This window comes from Pteronotus mesoamericanus, unplaced genomic scaffold (assembly GCF_021234165.1).
Source record: "Pteronotus mesoamericanus isolate MK-2021 breed Mesoamerican mustached bat unplaced genomic scaffold, CSHL_Meso_final contig_657, whole genome shotgun sequence".
Classification (NCBI taxonomy): Eukaryota; Metazoa; Chordata; class Mammalia; order Chiroptera; family Mormoopidae; genus Pteronotus; species Pteronotus mesoamericanus.
Window position 1 is genome coordinate 11,263,865 of NW_026555229.1, and position 16,925 is coordinate 11,280,789.

Genomic DNA, 16,925 nt, shown 5'->3' on the forward strand with positions numbered 1-16,925 from the left:
ATAAACAAAAACAAATGAAGAAACTGGACGACTGATTTCCTTCAATTCTCTTCTTATTGGAGGCATTTTTAAAAAAAAATTAAAGTGAGTCCTGCCAGTATGGCTCAGTTGGTTGGAGTGTCGTCTGTAACAGAAAGGTTGTGGCTTGGATTCTCTCACCTAGGTTGCAGCTTTGGTCCCCAGTCCCGGTGCTTAGGGGAGGTGACCAACTGATGCTTCTTTTTCACATCGATGTCCCTCTCTCTCCCTTCCTCTCTCTCTAAAAGCAATGAAGAAATGTCCTTGGGTGAAGATTAAACAAAAATTTAATTAATTAAAAAATCAAGGTGATAAATTGTCCTGACAAAATTCTCTATCTCATCTAATATAACACAGACTTTAACTGTAACACCCCCTTGAAACTGGAGGGAATGGGTTTAGGTTATTTCCAGGTTCCTTATCAGGAATTCCAGATTAGGATTTAAGAGAAAATGTTAGCATCTGGCCAAAAAGTAACTTCCAAAAAGCATCTCTGAAGGCCAGTCTTAATTCTCTACAATACTTTCCCCACTTGGCTGTTCAACTTTTTCTCTTGGGAAGCTTATAGACAAAAGGGAACAGAGGCATCAACAGGCATAAGGAAACTGACAAGAGTTGAAGGCCCTGTCATTCTGGTAGAACATAAGCAAGAATTTGCTAATGAGTGTTGTAAGTTTCCTTGGAGGTCACTATTTAAAAAACAAACAAAAAAACATTTCCCCAGACAAATTTCTTTGCTGTCTAGCATAAACACCTCTTAACCAGAAGGAAAAATTTGTGCTAATGTTTACATACATTATAGGTACATTTGATATATTTCTTTAGTTAATACTACATGTACACAAATAATGTCCTTGAATGAAACTATGTTCTTTGTTGTTGTGACAGGTCCTGCTCAGCCCCCGACGTGAGTATGTGAAACAGTGTGTATGTACATACGTGCTATCTATTTGCCTTGTGTGTGAAGAGTAGAGACTCAGAGGCAATCCCACCTCTGTCCCTACTCTGTCCCCATTTTGCTTCACTGTTGTTTCCAGTTTTCTACTTGTGATATTATAGGATTAGAGTCAGTGAGCTCTGAACTCTATTTCAACTCTACCACCTGGTGATGCTCCAGTTTTTAAATGTGTTCATTGCTATTGAACACATATTGTGTATTCCAGTCAGTCACTATCCTTAGCAATATAGTAGAATCCTGCTTCAGGAATATTTATTGGAAGTCAGATAAAATTAAGTTTATTTACTTTACAAAAATGATTATTTGATTAGCAAAATTATTCTTGAATAGTGATAAATAACAAGCCTGGTTATACATTTCAAATTTTTATTTTTAATGCAAGTTTTCATGAAAAGTAATTTAGAGTGAGGCATACATGCATTAAATAACAAAAATACAAACATATAAATGTCAAAAATCATAGCATTTTGGAATGCTAAAGAAAAATTTTAATCCATGGTCCTTATTTTACAAAATAGGGAACTATGGAACAAAAAAGTTTTATTAATTTGCTCAGTATCACACAAGTGGCTAAATTGCAAGCATTTTCTCTACTTGTCCACACCTCTTCATTTACCTATGAAGAAAAAAATTACAGATGTTCAGTGCTTAAATTGAGGAATATTATTAAAAATAAAAAGTAAAGTTATAATGTAGTCTCTCAAATTTCTCATGTGTGGACACATTTTAATAGTTTAAATAGAGGATTCACATGCATTTAAAGTTAATCTGCTTGAGAGTTTAACTTTGTTGAACTTTGCCACCGAAATAGCATAGTACTCTGCTATTATTTTCTAAAATTATTTTAGATATTATATATTTTGGGGTTTTCTATAAATAATATTGTGATTTTTATAACATAAGTACAGATTAACCTTTGTCAATAATATATTTTCTAATACTATACTAAAATCCCAGGTATGCTTATAAGTGTTAGTAGGACTTGACTCCTACTGATCACATAAATGCTGCCAGTCACTCAATCATAAATGAGTTTTATTATTCTTTTCAAATACTTGTATTACATACTAAATAACCTCCCTCTAAATAGTTTTCATTTGGGTGCAATGATTGAACATTAAATATTAGCAGAAAATACTAATCAGTTTCAAGGCACACGGCTTTATTTTTGCCATGGAATCCGATGTTTGAAGTTAGCAGGGCTCTTTAAAACTAGTGCTTCTAGCATTTCATTGACACACACTAAATCGGTCCCTTGATCACCCAGTTAATTTTAACCTTGACCTCCCACAGCTGTACTGCTTTATTCAGTCCAAAAAAGAAACAAAAACCAAAAAACCCAAAAAAAGAAAAAAAACCTCTCTGCTTCCACCCTGTCTGCTTCCTATGAAGCAATAGCGGGGAGGAAAAACCAAACCCATTCCTTTAAGAAAGATTCCGCCTCCTCTCTTGTAAGCAAGCGCCTCATGCTAATTCTGAGTCTCTCTCTACCAAGTCACACACTTTACTACTCAGCATTGGGAGAAGCTGCTGCTGCTGCTGCTGCTGCTGCTGCTGCTTCTGGCTGCCTCTGCTGCCACCACGGTCTGAGCCTGCAGCGGGTTTCTGTGCAGCATTGCAGAATCCACACCTAGAAGACACACACATCTACTGTCCTGCACACAAGAACACCTTGTAAGTCGGTAAGCAGATCTTTTATCCATTTTGCACAGAAACTGTGGGAAAGGGAATGATCATGGAAAAGATTGCTCATCAGACATGCTTAAAATGGACTGTATTAATTTGCCTTCCTTTGATTGGGGTGGGGGCAGGGGGTTGAGGGCTGTGGGTCTAGATTTGTGACTGGCAAATGCTCCGTACAGTGGAGACTATTGTCTGATATGTGCTCTTTACTTTTTTTTTTTTTTTTGCTCTTCATGAAAAGGCTAACCTTGATGCATGCAAAGCTTTTCATTTTTTGCTTTTTAAATGCAAGGAAACATCCAGCCACTCCCAATATTTCTCTCAAATAGTGCAGATATTTTTAAATGCCAAATAAAAATGACAGGCTGAGCATTTTTAAAGTATTTTCTCCCCAAAACTAGGAAGCCTTCCCCCACGATCCCTCAGGGGTATTTAAAAATCAAAAGGCATGGTTAGATTTTGAGCAGACAGGAGATGGTGGCAGACTAAAATTCTATAGCCTTAGTCCAGTGAAAAGAGAAAACGAGGAAAAACGAAGCACAGTTTGTGTCAAAGATTCATTTTCTACACTTCGTATATGGGAAGAGTAAACTACATTTTAATTAGCACATTTTTAGAGAAGAGGGAGGGGATGGAGATGAGGGGATGGTGTGAAGTATTTGAGGGGGAAGAGTCTGCAGAGGAGGAAGGAAATGAAATGGACTGTCGCCAGCGCCTTGGAAAAGAAGAGATCTAGGGTGGGGAATGAAGTTTGTTATGTGTGTTAGGGTGGGGTTGACCCAAGGGACCATGAATAACCAGAACGGCGCTTGGAGGGGTGTGCTTGGGAGTGGATTCGTGTCGGTGGAGGACGGGTGCAGCAGGAGGGATGTGCAAGTCGTGGGTGGTACAGAAAGGTATGTGCGTTGCTGGGAGGTCTATTTGGAGAATAGGTTGGGGTGAGAAACATGTCTGAGCAGCGGGGGTGGGCGGTCCAGTGTCACCTGTGGATGGATCCACCTCCCTGCAATTGCGTGTTGCAAAGTTTCCCAGGCCCTAGATTCATTTGGAAGGCTGGCGGTGCCTCGACTTTTCGCCTCCAAGAGATCAGCTCTCATAAAGTCACAAAGTCAGGTGCCAAAGTGGGGGTGCAGACCCTCAACGGGTCGAAGTGTAGCTGGATTGAGAGCCCCTGTCCTGGCCTTCTGCGGAGGTAAGGGGGAGGAGGCGCCCCCACTGGCAACCGTGCTCAGAAAAAAAAATCCAAGCGCCTCCAATGCGGGATATGCGGAGCTTGAACCTCAGCAGAGACCTAACCCTGAAGACCCAGCAACCAGTGTGGCCAGCAGACGCTGACTCCGAAAGAGGCGGCTCAGCCTCCGGAACTAGGGGTCTTGCTCAGGTTAGGGCGGGCGACATTTCCGAGGCGCTCCTCCCCCCCGCCCCCCGTAGTCAGGCTGCCGTCGGGATCGTTTTCCCTTCTGACTCTCAGTGGTTGCCGCGGATCGGAGCTGCATAGCCGGAGGAAGAGGTGTTAAGCTGCCGCCCAGCCACAAGCCCTCTCCGAGGCGCCGGAGGCCGCGGCTTCACTGACTAGGTGCCGGAGAGCTTAGAGGGGCCCGCTAGGGGCGGGGCCAAAGCTGCGGAGAAGCACGAGGGACCGAGAAGGGCGGAGCCTTGAGGAGGCGGAGCCAGGGACATCCTGTGATCCCGGGGGGCGGGTCCAAGACACGCAGCAGCCCAAGGGGCGGGACAGGGGCGCTAGGGAGCTGCGAGAGGCTGGCCTATAGGGGGCGGAGCCAGGAATGCTTGGGGGCCTAGGGGCGGGGATACGGACGCTCCTGGGGCGCTAGGCCAGTCACGCCAGAGCGCGATCCGCCAGTCCGTAACGGTCGCCAGGACGAGGGGCGGGAGGGAAAGGAGTGGAGTTTAAATTTTATTTTTGAAAACAGAACGAGAGCGGGAGGCTTCGGCGACTCAGGTGTCGCTGCTTCCTGCTACACAGGGCTCCGCGCCCAGGTCCCTCCCTCCTCACGCCCCATCCCCTTCTTCTGCCCTCCCCTTGTCCGTCCTCCCCTCTGGAGCCGTGCGGAGCTTAAGAAGCGGCGGCGGCAGCGGATCAGGCGGCCGCTGCAGCACCCACGGCCGCGGAGAAAGAGGGAGGGAAGCACAAAGCCGGCTGCACGCTGCGAGGTAATCTGGAGGGGAGAGAAGGCGCTGTGGCTCAGCCCCTCCTCCCGGCGGGGACGGCGGTCGTGTGCGCGGGCTGGGGTGCGGGGACCCCTCCAGGAGTCGCGCGGGTGTAGAGAGCGCGGTGGCTCCCAGGGCCGAGGAGACTTCCTATTGGCTGCCCCCGCGGCCTCAGGTGACCCCCTTCTCCCTCGGAGGGGCGGGAATGGGAGCTTCGGGCTGGCCCGAGGGTAGTGGATCTGCGCGGGGTGTCTCTGGAAGCCGCGGGGTGGGCCGGACTCTCGGGCGTCCTCTGGTTTCTCCTGGGAGGGCGGGGACCTCTAAAAATCCGGAGCTAGCTGAAGCTACAGTGACCCAGGTACCTTAAACTCTGAAGGTGCGCTCCAGGAGGGTGGGAGGTTCCCGCGCTTGGAAAAGGTGCAGGTAAGGGAGGGAGTCTTGGTTTGGTTTGCTCTTCTTATTAAAACAAAAAACAAAAAACAACTTTTTGTTAAAAGCTGAAAGTGTTCAACCACCTACTCTTGTAAATCCGTGTCCCCATCCCCCCAACACACACACCACTAATACCCTCACCACCACCACCCGTATTCCCTAGGAACGTACACACGTTCGTTAGGTTGAGCTTCCTACCCGGGGTGACACGCAGAGTTGGCAGCAGGTCCGGTTTGCTGGTATTTGGGGCACGTCCAGCTTCTTTGGAGGTATGCTATTATAGCTGAGGCAAGACCATAGAGACAGGTAGAATATAGCTAGGCCTCTATTACAATTGCCAAGAATGGCCTCAGGTGAACTTTTTTGTTGCAGAGATTTAATTGCAACTGGGTGCCCGTTTAAAATGGGAGCGTAAGGAAAACCACTGATTTCTTTGGCACATGTGCTGTTGCAGTTGACCTGCTGGAGTGGTATGGAGAGAAATGGAATTTAATTCAACCAAGAGGCTTTTAAGTGGCGATTATATGCAAGTTTGATGAAGGAGTTGATAAGGTCCTGGGGACTGAACCAGCTACACAAATGTGTGTGCAAGATTACATTAAGCTATACATTTTAGACAGCAGTATGAAATGGTTGCTTTTCTTGGAATGAGAATCAAGTGCTTCTGCATCATGCCCAGAATATCCTAATTTTGGTTTTAGAAGGCTTCTAACGAGGGTATTGTTAAAGAGAATAAGAGTACAGCGTAATTTATCATTTGAAAATTAAGATGCCTAACTTAAAATTTTTGTGTAATTAGGTATGAGATCGACACAGTTGTAGGGTTGAGTTACTTTTGGAGCATAGATCTAGTTTTTATATCTAAGTCTTGACTGTATTATACTTGCACTGTAACTCATTTTCCTTTTATTAAATTAAGCACATTAACTTTGCAGAGGGAAGACCAGAAAAAAAAATGGCTACTTTTGCTACGTTTAACTTTACATCTTTCTAAAGCGTTCAGTCTTCTCTTAACATTGACCTGCTGGTATGTTGGTAGTAGTTGCTTTTGAAGAGAAAATAAAAGTGGCATGTCTGTTTTGAATGTTAAACATAATTTAATATTCCTTGGGGTAGTCGGTTATGATGCATTCCGTATTTCGTAGCTTTTTCACATGTGTAATATCAGGAAACATTTGGTAAACATTTTGACATGTGACATAGGTGATCATATATCAGGGAAATATTTTGTGTCATAGAAGGATTGTATTTTCAGAATACAAATTTTATGTTCTGAAAAAGCACAAGAAAATTTATTTTGTACACTTTGCTATTTCTAACCCCTCTTTTTAGGATATGTTACAAGGTACCAAAGGTGAATTCTTCTCAATGACCATTAAAGTATAGATTTGGTTTTTGTAAAACCAAACTGTCATTTGAGACGAAGAGGATATAGTACCAGCACACCTCCTACACAGCATTCTGAAACTTAGATACAGGGTGGAGCTCAACATCTGAGGTCATAAGGCTTCCTAAAGTGGGCCTATCTTGTGTGTGTTTCTCACATCTGGGCCTATATAGATTATTAACTGTTTAGTGTCACCTATCTCAAAGCAATTTGTTAGCAGTATTGGGCAGCACTTAGGCATGACATCAGGGCATTAGAAGCATTTCTGTTGAAGGAAGAAATCACATAAAAGCATAGAAACCCAACTCTGAACAGTTTATAGAATGTTGTGGAACAATAATATAAGAACCTTAGCTTAACCCAGTTTTATATGTCAAGTGTTTAGAATATAGTCTGGGACTAAGTGCTTTATGTGTCTACCATCATCAGTATATAAAATGACCATTTTTTGAAGATGGTTATATCATACTACCCATCAAGTGAAGACTCAGCAAATATCTGTAAGAGTCAATATATATTTGCTCTATCTCTGTGTCAGGCACAGTTTTCTGTGATTTAATTTACTTAATCCTCATGATAATCCAATGACTAAACAGAGATGCAGAGAGGTTAGGTATTTTACCCAAGGCATACAGCTACCAGACGGCACAGGCTGGTTCTGAACCCAGGGTCTGGCTCAAAAGTAAGCCCATGTAACTAGTGGACCCTTAAACTCCATTACACCCCTGATAACAGTTGGAGATCAGTGATACCTCACAGTATCCTCAAGACTACAGGTGTGCGTGTGTCTTGTTTAGCCACACTGTCCTGTATTAATACCATCAACAGTGGTTCTATCTGGAGGGTGGCAATTAAGTGGAATCGGCTTTTGACTTTGGAGGAGGATTCTCACGCAGCTTATGTTTAGCTAGGATGCTAGAATTTGAGCTAAAGTATGTTTTTAAATACTAATGATATTAAAGCCTCCGCCCCCCCGCCCCCCCCCCTCCCAAGCTTGCCAGGTATATAGGGCTCCAACGGGCCCAGGGGGCACTATTGCACATACTAGAGATTCAGGTTGTGCACTAAATCATTGGGCCTGATCTTCTGGTTACCGACGTCATATCCATCTGAGATGGATTTTAACTTAACATTTGCTCTAAATTCCACCTGAGTTGCCTTCTAAAATTAGCCTTAAGTGAAAAGATATAATTTGTGCCTTAGACTTTGCCACTCACATTCCTCAAGGAACCGTGTGTTGGTGCTTCAATGTAGTTGATAGGTCAGGCAAATTAATTACAACCTAAATTAGGAGCCATTTCAAGTAATGTTTATGGTTATTATTGTAGAGAGCTATTAAATAATTTCTTGACAATTTAGTGAGATGTAATATAAAGAAAAATGTTTAAAAACAAGCATGTTGAATTAAAAAAGCTCACACTGTTTTAAGACACAGGTTACTAACTAATCTGTTTCTCACATAGAGAAACACTAATTTTTGGCTACAGTTAATGTTCAGTGCTATTTCCGATTTCTTTGGAAATACTAAATTTGTAGAGTTTGAAAAGGAAAAAAAATTATCTAATCCAGAGTACTATTTTTCCTTTTAAACATAGACCCCTATTTGAAATTAATTGAGCTGTTATAGGCTGTGTCATGTCATCGAGATTCAAAATGAGGGCCCTAATACTTTATTTCATGTCTTCCATGTTAATACTTTATCATTTGATCTTGAGGTCCATGCCAGAGTATTTATAGATGAAATTGTTACGAAGCCTTTCGGGTTCTGCCAGAGACTAAAATCTCTTGGCCAAAAGCCAAGACAGTCTCAAATTTTTACAGTAATGGGTTGTATCTATTAAGAATCTTTTCTAAATCATATATGTTAGAAGTCTTTCATTGCCTATGGCTTGAAAGAAAAAAAAATTCACTATCCCTTATCTATAATAATTAGATGAAAATAATTATTTCTTTATTCCAGGAGTAGCTAGTTATAGATACATATGCATGTAACCATGCTACTTAGGAGATACTTTTCCTTTCAGGTAAAGTTAAAAATTATTCACCTGGCATTCATGCAATAGTTGAGTACCAACAGTATGCATAGAACAGGAACTGTAACTAAAAATTAACCAAAAGTGTTGGAGGAAAAAAAGTTTTGGGGAGTTTTTTCTGTTTATTTCATGTGTATTTTAATAATGTTGATTTTTTTTAAAAAAATCTGGACAAGATTCATAATGTTCAAAATTATTTGCACAGTTGAAAACATTTGATTATTTAAAAAGTACTGTGTAACTTACCCTGAAGCCTTAGATAATAGTATAAATGAGAATCAGAGTCTCTTGTTTCCTTAAACTATTTTTTGTTGGGTATCTTTGAAAAACTCATTAATAATCTTAGGTTTCTAGGACATTACTTACTAAACTGAAGGAACAATTTAATGAAGAACATCTTAGAAACCTTAAAGAATGACTGTGGCTGTCAGTACCTGACCACCAAAAGGTATAAAGTGGATGGAACCCATCTTTGGTGTTGAAAGGCTTACAGTTCTAGTAAATTTCCTTGTTGGGAAGACAGTATAGACTAGTTTTGAACTATGCGAAAGCTGTACTGTTATTGTAAAAGATGTATAGGCTTTCACCTATAGTTTTATCTTTATAATGAATTTAGCTCTAAATTGAGGTTTTACCTGATGTCAGCCTGTTATGAATCACCACCATAAACTTTACATTTACTTAAAAAAAAAAATTGTGTTCACCCTTCATTGTGAATGGCAATATTCCCTGATATAGATGAACTTTGAAACCTGTTTGTTTCAAATTGCCAGAAACTGGGCATAAAGATATTGTTGTATATATAGGTAGTGAATTAACTAGCATTTAAGATTGCTACCTCCTCAAACAAGGCTTCAAGGCTACAGTTTGAACCTCAGGTTATGAAACTCACTTTTTCTGCAGTAGGCATAGATGATTTCCACAGGATAAAAATTTTCTACAGCTAGCCAGCCAGGGGGTAAAAACAGTGTTCAGAAACATAGGGCAATAACAACATAATATTCTTAAAATCAAGGTTTCAAGAAGTATACTGTATGTATTAATAAAACAATTTAAAAATTTTAATGCTCCCAGTATGCACTAAGGCAGGTCAGCATTAAGGCAGACAATTTAAGCAAGATGAAAACCTAACTCTTAAGTAACATATGTGAACTTACTCTTTTTGGTAACTCTCACCCCTTTAAACTTATTCTTACAATTTTTTACTCCCCCATCTCCCACCTAGGAAGTACTCACCTCCTTGGATGGAAGAGGGGAAGGACATGCAGGTGGAGTTTGGAGCTTGCTTTATTCCGCTCCCATGGCTGCTGTCGGTTGCCTGCTAGGAGAGCTGGAATTCCAACGATGTAGAAAGCAGTCAGGCTGGAGAAGTGCTGAGTTTTTCAGAATCTTGGGGACTTGATATATGCCTTTAATTTGTCATCATCAGCAGTGTTTCCGTGAAGTTCTTCCATAATGGCTCAGCTCATCCTTTGCAAGGGCAGCATTTCCTTTTTCCTTTGACATACAATATTCTCATCCTGTCAATTTTTGATCTTCTGGAATGACTAAAAGCCATAGCAATAAGATGAGTTTACTCAGTATCCTCATAGAGAAGGTAATTAGGTTTGTCTGGTATGTCTAAATAAGTACATTTTTGGATCAAAGCCTCCCCAAAGACTCTTTCAGAACACTCTACTTTTAATCTTTCAGAAATTAGAGCCAGCAGCTGGTAACTGCATTGTCACTTTTAACCTCATTTGTCTTATTAATACATAAGGAAAAGATTGTGTAAGGTCAGCATTTTAATATCCGAGGGATGGTAGGGGAAGGGTGATGGTCAGAGCTCAAGTGGGTTTGTGAATGGGCTGAAGTGCATTAAGGATGAGAGGCGAAAGGGGAAAGCAATCAGCAGTGAAGTTAACGTATTCGTCTTTTTCCTCCACTAGCAGTGTGTTAGTTGTTTTGTTTTTTAACTTTAAAACAGTTTTCTTCCTAACTTCCTCCTATGACTTTTATTGCTATGACTTTTAGGACTGAGTGTTAGCTCTCCTAGAGAAAGGGAATTTTTAAGGTGAGTCCTATCATAGTGCTGAAAAGCTTGGCTTTCAGTCAGAAGTTATGCTAAAAGGAATTTCCTTCCATCTCATTCCACAATTGTCAGCCTGTTAAATTTTCATAAAAGATCTCAAACAGAAGGATGAAACCCTACTTATGTAATAGTTGTGATCCATAATGTATTAAAATAAAATATGTCTTATTAATGAATTGGAACTCCATACTGCTTTAGACACTTTTTTTCCCCCAAAAACTATAGCTACAATAATTTTGTATTAGGACGTTTGATTCTTTTTAAGTGGGTATCAAAAATTATTTGCAACCAAAGAATGATGGAAGCAATACATCTTATATTGGTCATAGTGAATGATGATGGCAGAAATCATAGTTCTCTAAACATTGTGTTATTGTTAAATACCCTAAAGAAATATTCGATAGATAAGCAAGGATCTGGTTACTAGCCACTAAAAAGCTGTCACCTCTATAGTAGAATGTAATAGAGAAGGAACATTTTATGCCTGAATAAGGACAGTGTATCTGCTTAATATAGCGAAGGCTCTGAGAAGCTGATTACTTGGTAATGACTTAAGTTAGGTGATTTTATGTTGTGTTTGATGTTTTATAATCTGGACTTTCCTGGGCTCTTTAAGAGTGTCTGGTCGGACCATCTGCTTTTGATGAATGTGTTCCTGGAGGGATTGTGACTATCAGTTAAGTACTTTGAAGAGAGAATCCCTGCTTTGTATCACACCTGAATGTCAAAGAACATGTTTCTTTGAGCTTGTTTAATTTGGGCTCAAAGGGAAGAGTGCCATCTACTGAATGGCCTATGTCAAGTTAAGCAGCCCCAAGTTTTTCTTAGGAAACTCTCATCTGGCTTTGAGAAACCAGACTCAGCTTCATGGAAGGATTTGACAAAATCTTAGTACCAAGTGGAATTGCTGCTTGCTTAATTTTAATTATGCCTCCCAGCAGGAGGCCTAGACACATGATGAACTAAATCTCCACTTGTTGAAATGCATGGGAAAGGAGAACCTAAGTTGAGACTTTGTATTTAAAAATAGCATAGTGATGGTGAACTCATTATTAAATTAAAAGTAGTAAAGAAAATTATTTTAATGAGGCATTCATCATTAGTGGTTCTGGTAATTGATGGCACACTCAGACAGTAGTGATGATAATGTTTAAAATTTGTTTGGGCTTAAAATCATCAAACAAATCATTTGCTTGACTCTTGGCTTTTTACTTTGCCTCGGTTTCTAAGGCAGTGATTCCTACTTGAGTGAATTCATTTTTGCAAAGTGGATTTCGTTGTTGTTTTGGTTTACTTAAGTGGCCTCTTGTTTTTCCTTCCTTTCTTTTTTTGGTCAAGTTTTTCCAGATTTCCAGAAAATGCTTGTGGTAGCAGCTGAGGGTAGAACTGGAGGTAGTAGAATCAGTATAGGTCAGCAGAGACTTAGAACACCTAGGATAGCCCTACCAGAGCCTGATAAGAAGGAACTTGGACAACTTGAATTGAAAGGAAGCTTTGAAATGGTTAAAAGAATATCTTTGTTGTTATTATCTATTATAATTGCTTAATTAATCAGTAACTAATTTTCTCATCCCTTAAAACCAGTCAAGGATCATGTTAAGCACTTGATGTAAACTATCTGAAGTTAAGTAACTTGCCCGAGATTATACAGTTAATAAGTGGCAGAGCCAAGATTTTAGCCCAGGGCCAATTTCCTTTAAACATTATGCTTTATTGCTAATTCATTTAAGCTTGTTTGATTGGTGACTACACAAAAGACTTGGACCAAGATTAGATTAATATTTCTGCCTCTGTTGGAAAACATAGATGGTTTTTTGTTTGTTTTTTTAAGAGGGTGATGAAGTAGGCAAATAGGATTGAGATTTCACTAGAATCAGGAATTGTATATGAGATGGACCTTCAAATATTTGCTGATTGGTTTTGTCTATAATGTTCATTTCTTTGTTCCCTTTGCTGTATTATTTATGAATTTAAACCACAAAGAAAGTTTATTATATTCCTATATTGCTTAAAATATGGTACTTCATGGGGCTGAGTTACTAAAGGGTTTTATGCTGGGTTTGGAATGGGTTGGGGATCTGTTAGTTGTCTTTCTATATTTTGCTTGCTCCTAATTATTGTTAGGTAGCAATACTTTTTTATATGACAGTAATGTCCCGTGTCACAGCACAGTAAGATTCAACCATGTACCAGTCTGAGGTCCTGGAGGAACCTCAACTTCTTGTGCACACCAAATACTCTCTGTAGACCAAATGAGTGCCATACCTCACATATAAGTACTAACACGTCTGAATGCATGTGCCCTCTCAATAAAGAGATATTTAATATCTGACTACTATTTGAGTGTGTTTTTATTTTTTAAAAACATTGCAACATTAAAAGCCATCCTTATATGAAAGATTGGGAGTTACTGGTTTTGTATAACCAAAACTTCTAAAATTGCAGTTCAGTGATGATTGTGCCGTGTATTTTAAACCTAATCACTTTTTTTTAGGACTTCTGACTCTTCCCTTTCATATGTAAGAGACTTAACGCTTTACCTTCCAGAAAACCCCCATAGGAATATTAATTATATAATTCCTTGGGATTTTGACTCGACTTTCAAGTCAAACATAGAAAAGGTCAGCTACATCTCAGATGACAGTACAAAAGATGTTACTTGACATTGTGTGATGTATACTAAATGACAAGTACAGATAACAAATGTCACAGGTCATCTGGTCAAGAAAAAAAGCACCATAGATAGCGTGGTCAGAAAAAGATTCCCAGGAAAGAGGAACAAGGGTAGGCCTTGAAAGACAGGGTAGGATTTCACTAGGTGTGGGCTAAGGAAAGAGCTGGTGACAGATTACAGTCCATGAAAATAATAATTCTCTTTCTGCCACATGATGGGAGATAATTGATAACAGAGATTCACAATCTCTTTCCACTGTAAGTCACTTGAAGGCTAGAACATACTCCTATCAGTAACAGTGCCAAGGGCATACCTCCCTAGGAGGTATATCAGAATATTACAGCGGTCGGGGGTGGGTGGAGAGGGTGATGGGGGTGGTGAAGAACAACATGGTGATTGTAACAGTGCTCCCCCTGCACCCCACATGAAAACGACTAGTTCATAGAAACGTCCTTATACTACTAGTAATGCTTAGGGAAGTTGGCGTTCGGAAAAAGACTAGAAATTCTCATCACTGGACAAGGATAGTCTTCTTTTGGGAGGAGGTTTACATTTTTAGAAAATTTGTCCATCGTTTACTTTGGTTGCTGAATGTTAGAGTATAGCTTTGTTGATGGCTCTGTTATAACTTTTAAATTTAATGTGTGGGTAGAGTTATTGATATTATGAGATAATCAATTTCTACTTAATTTTTGTAAATAACATCTGGTTTTAGATTCTAAACAATTTGTTATAAAGTGTCTGAATATTCTCAGACTTGCCAATGTTCTATCACTTACTATTTGACAGTACTGACTGTAACTATTCAAGATATTTTGGAGCAAGTCATTGTATTTCCTTTTTCTTTTCTTAACTTTCGTTTTCTTAAATGTAAATATGTGAGAGAGTAGGATAGATCATCTTAACATTCATTTCCACAGTTTGAAGGTGCTGTGATTGTACTTCCAATAAAGATGAATTCAACAGTTAGTGGTTTTAGTTGGAAGGTGGCCAAGAAATCTGTGACTAGACTGTATGAAGGTTCTGGGAATGAGTCTGAGAGAAGGCCAAGGCCATGAAAGTCCTGGCCTCCACGTAGATGTGGCAGTTGAGGAATGGATATTATCACTTTAGGAACTTGTCAGCTCTGAGTTTATTTCAGTTCTTCAGAAACTAAGGTTTCTTGGCATTGGACAATGGCAAGATCTTTTTCAAAAACAATGAAACGAGCAAGAATAGCAAACTGTAGAAACTTGTGGCATTTTTTTTTTGGAAATGGTGCTTTCCATTTTCATCCTAACTTTGTTTAGCACATTAGCTTCTCATAAATATATTTCTGACCTCTGTTTAGATCTCTTTGAGTAACTTTATGTTTCCTATCATTTGTTCATTTATTCATTCAGCAAATATTTATTGAGCACTTATGTGCCAGGCCCTGTTCTAAGTGTTCAAAATTCAGCACTAGCAAAATAGACAAGCCCTCCTGCCCTAATGGCGTTTATATGCTTGGAGGTAAATACCAACAAACAAGTAAAGTACATGCTGTGTGGGTGTAAATGTTACAGAGAAATATAGAACAGGGAGGAAGATAAAGAGAGTATTTGGAGGTGGTAATGGCAAATTTAAATCGAGTGGCAAGGTGAAGTCCTCACTGAGAAGGTGACACGTGAGCAAAGACTTGAGAGTGTATGAGATATCCAGGAGAAGATCATGGCGACAGGGAACAAACAAGCCAAAGGCCCTGAGGCCCAAGTGTGCATGGCGTGGGGGAAACAATGAACAGTGGGTGTTGGGGAAGCCACTGGATGGCTTTGAACAGAAGTGGGACATGATATGACATAGGTTTTAAGACAATTCTTTTGGCTGTGTTTTGACACTAGACCATACTGATGTACTAATCTTGTTGCAAGGTAATGTATCTGGTAGAGATGATGGGGTTGATTGAATTCTAGGTATTTTTAATTATAGAGCCAATGGGATTTACTAACTGGGATATGGGGGTACATGTGAGAGAAAGAAGTCAAACTTGACACTAAAGTTTGGTGTCTAGGCAAAAGTTTGAGGAGGAACAAGTTTGGGGTGTGGGAAAGAGTAGGAGTTCAGTATGAGGCATATTAATTTTGAAAATGTCTACTAGACATCTATTTGGAGACTTTGAGGAGGAAGTCGCTATGAGCAGAGATGAGTGCATAGTTATTTATTGGCCGACTATATATACTTAAGAGTTGTCCTTTTTCCCTTTCATTTTAAAATATTTGCATATTTAATCCCTTTAGTGACTAGAATAAACTTTGCTGTAATAAGGGTTTGCTGTATTGCTTTACATCTTTATGCTTTGAAGACATTTATTCTATCTTGTAAAGCCTTGAGTTTATTTTAACTTCTAAGGACACTTGGTCCCAAGGGAAATCTTTTTCTCTACAGGTAGAACAATTTGCTTTCAATCCAAATGTGAAAATAAAAATAGTGTTGTTAGTGCCCTTTAAAACCATGTGTGTGAATGTAAAACAGAACAGTTTGGTTGTTCTTCAAAAAGTTAATGTGGTTTAATGGTTAAACATAGTAACATATAAATTATCATTATGACCCAGCAACTCTACACCTATTCAAGTGAAAACATGTTCACACAAAAAATCTTGTACAATAATGTGTATAGCAACATTACTCATAATGGCCAAAAGGTAGAAACAGCCTAAATGTCTACCAACTGATTAACGGATAAATAAATATGATATATCCATGCAGTGGCATATTATTCAGTCATAAAAAGGAGTGAAGCGTGGATATATTTTATAACATGGATGAACCGTGAAAGCACTATACCAAGTGAAAGAAACCAGATGCAAGAGGCCAATATTGTATGGTTCCATGTATATGAAATGTACAGAATAGGCCTATTCAAAGATACTGAAAGCAGAGTAATGGTTGCCAAGGCTGGGGATTGGGGAAATAGGGAGTGACTGTTTAATGGATACTAGGTTTTCCTTTGGAGTGATGAAAAAGTTGTAGAACTTGGACAATTTAAAAGAGTGAATTTTATCTCTTCTTTTTTTTTTTTTTTAAGATACCTGGAAAAAAGTGTGTGTGTGCACTCATGTAAATGACAACAACTAAAAGAACTTCTTTGGAGCTTGTTTCCGAAATAGAACTGCTTTTGCGTTAGAAAGTTGAGGAAGCAAGAATTGTTGCACTAAAGCTGGTTTAGCTTAATTTGCTGAAAGAGGCAGAGTTAAGATACTTTGATCATTCAGGTAGACATCAGTGAGCAGTTTGTGATCTTACCTTGGCAAGTCATGGTAGAGTCTAAATTGTTTTTAATTGCCCAGTTTTATGGGGCTGACCTAGATAAGCAAAAGAAGGCTTTATGACGACCATTCCCGTGGGTTTCAGAGAGTAGGAACTAGTTTATAAGGACTTAAGTCAATAAAGATGGTTTACTTTTTTCTCCATACCTGTAATTTTAAAATATGTATAACTCAGTACCTAATGGTTTTTTAGCCAAGCCAAGATGATATTTACCT

General features: G+C 39.5%; 1 protein-coding gene across 4 annotated transcripts in view; it reads left to right on the forward strand.

Annotated features, from left to right (window-relative positions):
• Positions 1-2,436: 2,436 nt before the first annotated feature.
• ADD3 (adducin 3) overlaps positions 2,437-16,925 on the forward strand; it is a 117,175-nt gene continuing 102,686 nt past the window's right edge. For 2 of the 4 annotated variants that reach the window (XM_054581480.1, XM_054581485.1), the window contains exon 1: positions 4,522-4,831. The gene's annotated coding sequence lies outside the window, so the exon portion shown is untranslated. Of the gene's footprint in view, positions 2,659-3,533; positions 3,556-4,521; positions 4,832-16,925 lie in introns of those variants that run through there. The other 2 variants (XM_054581481.1, XM_054581483.1) reach the window with 2 other exon arrangements.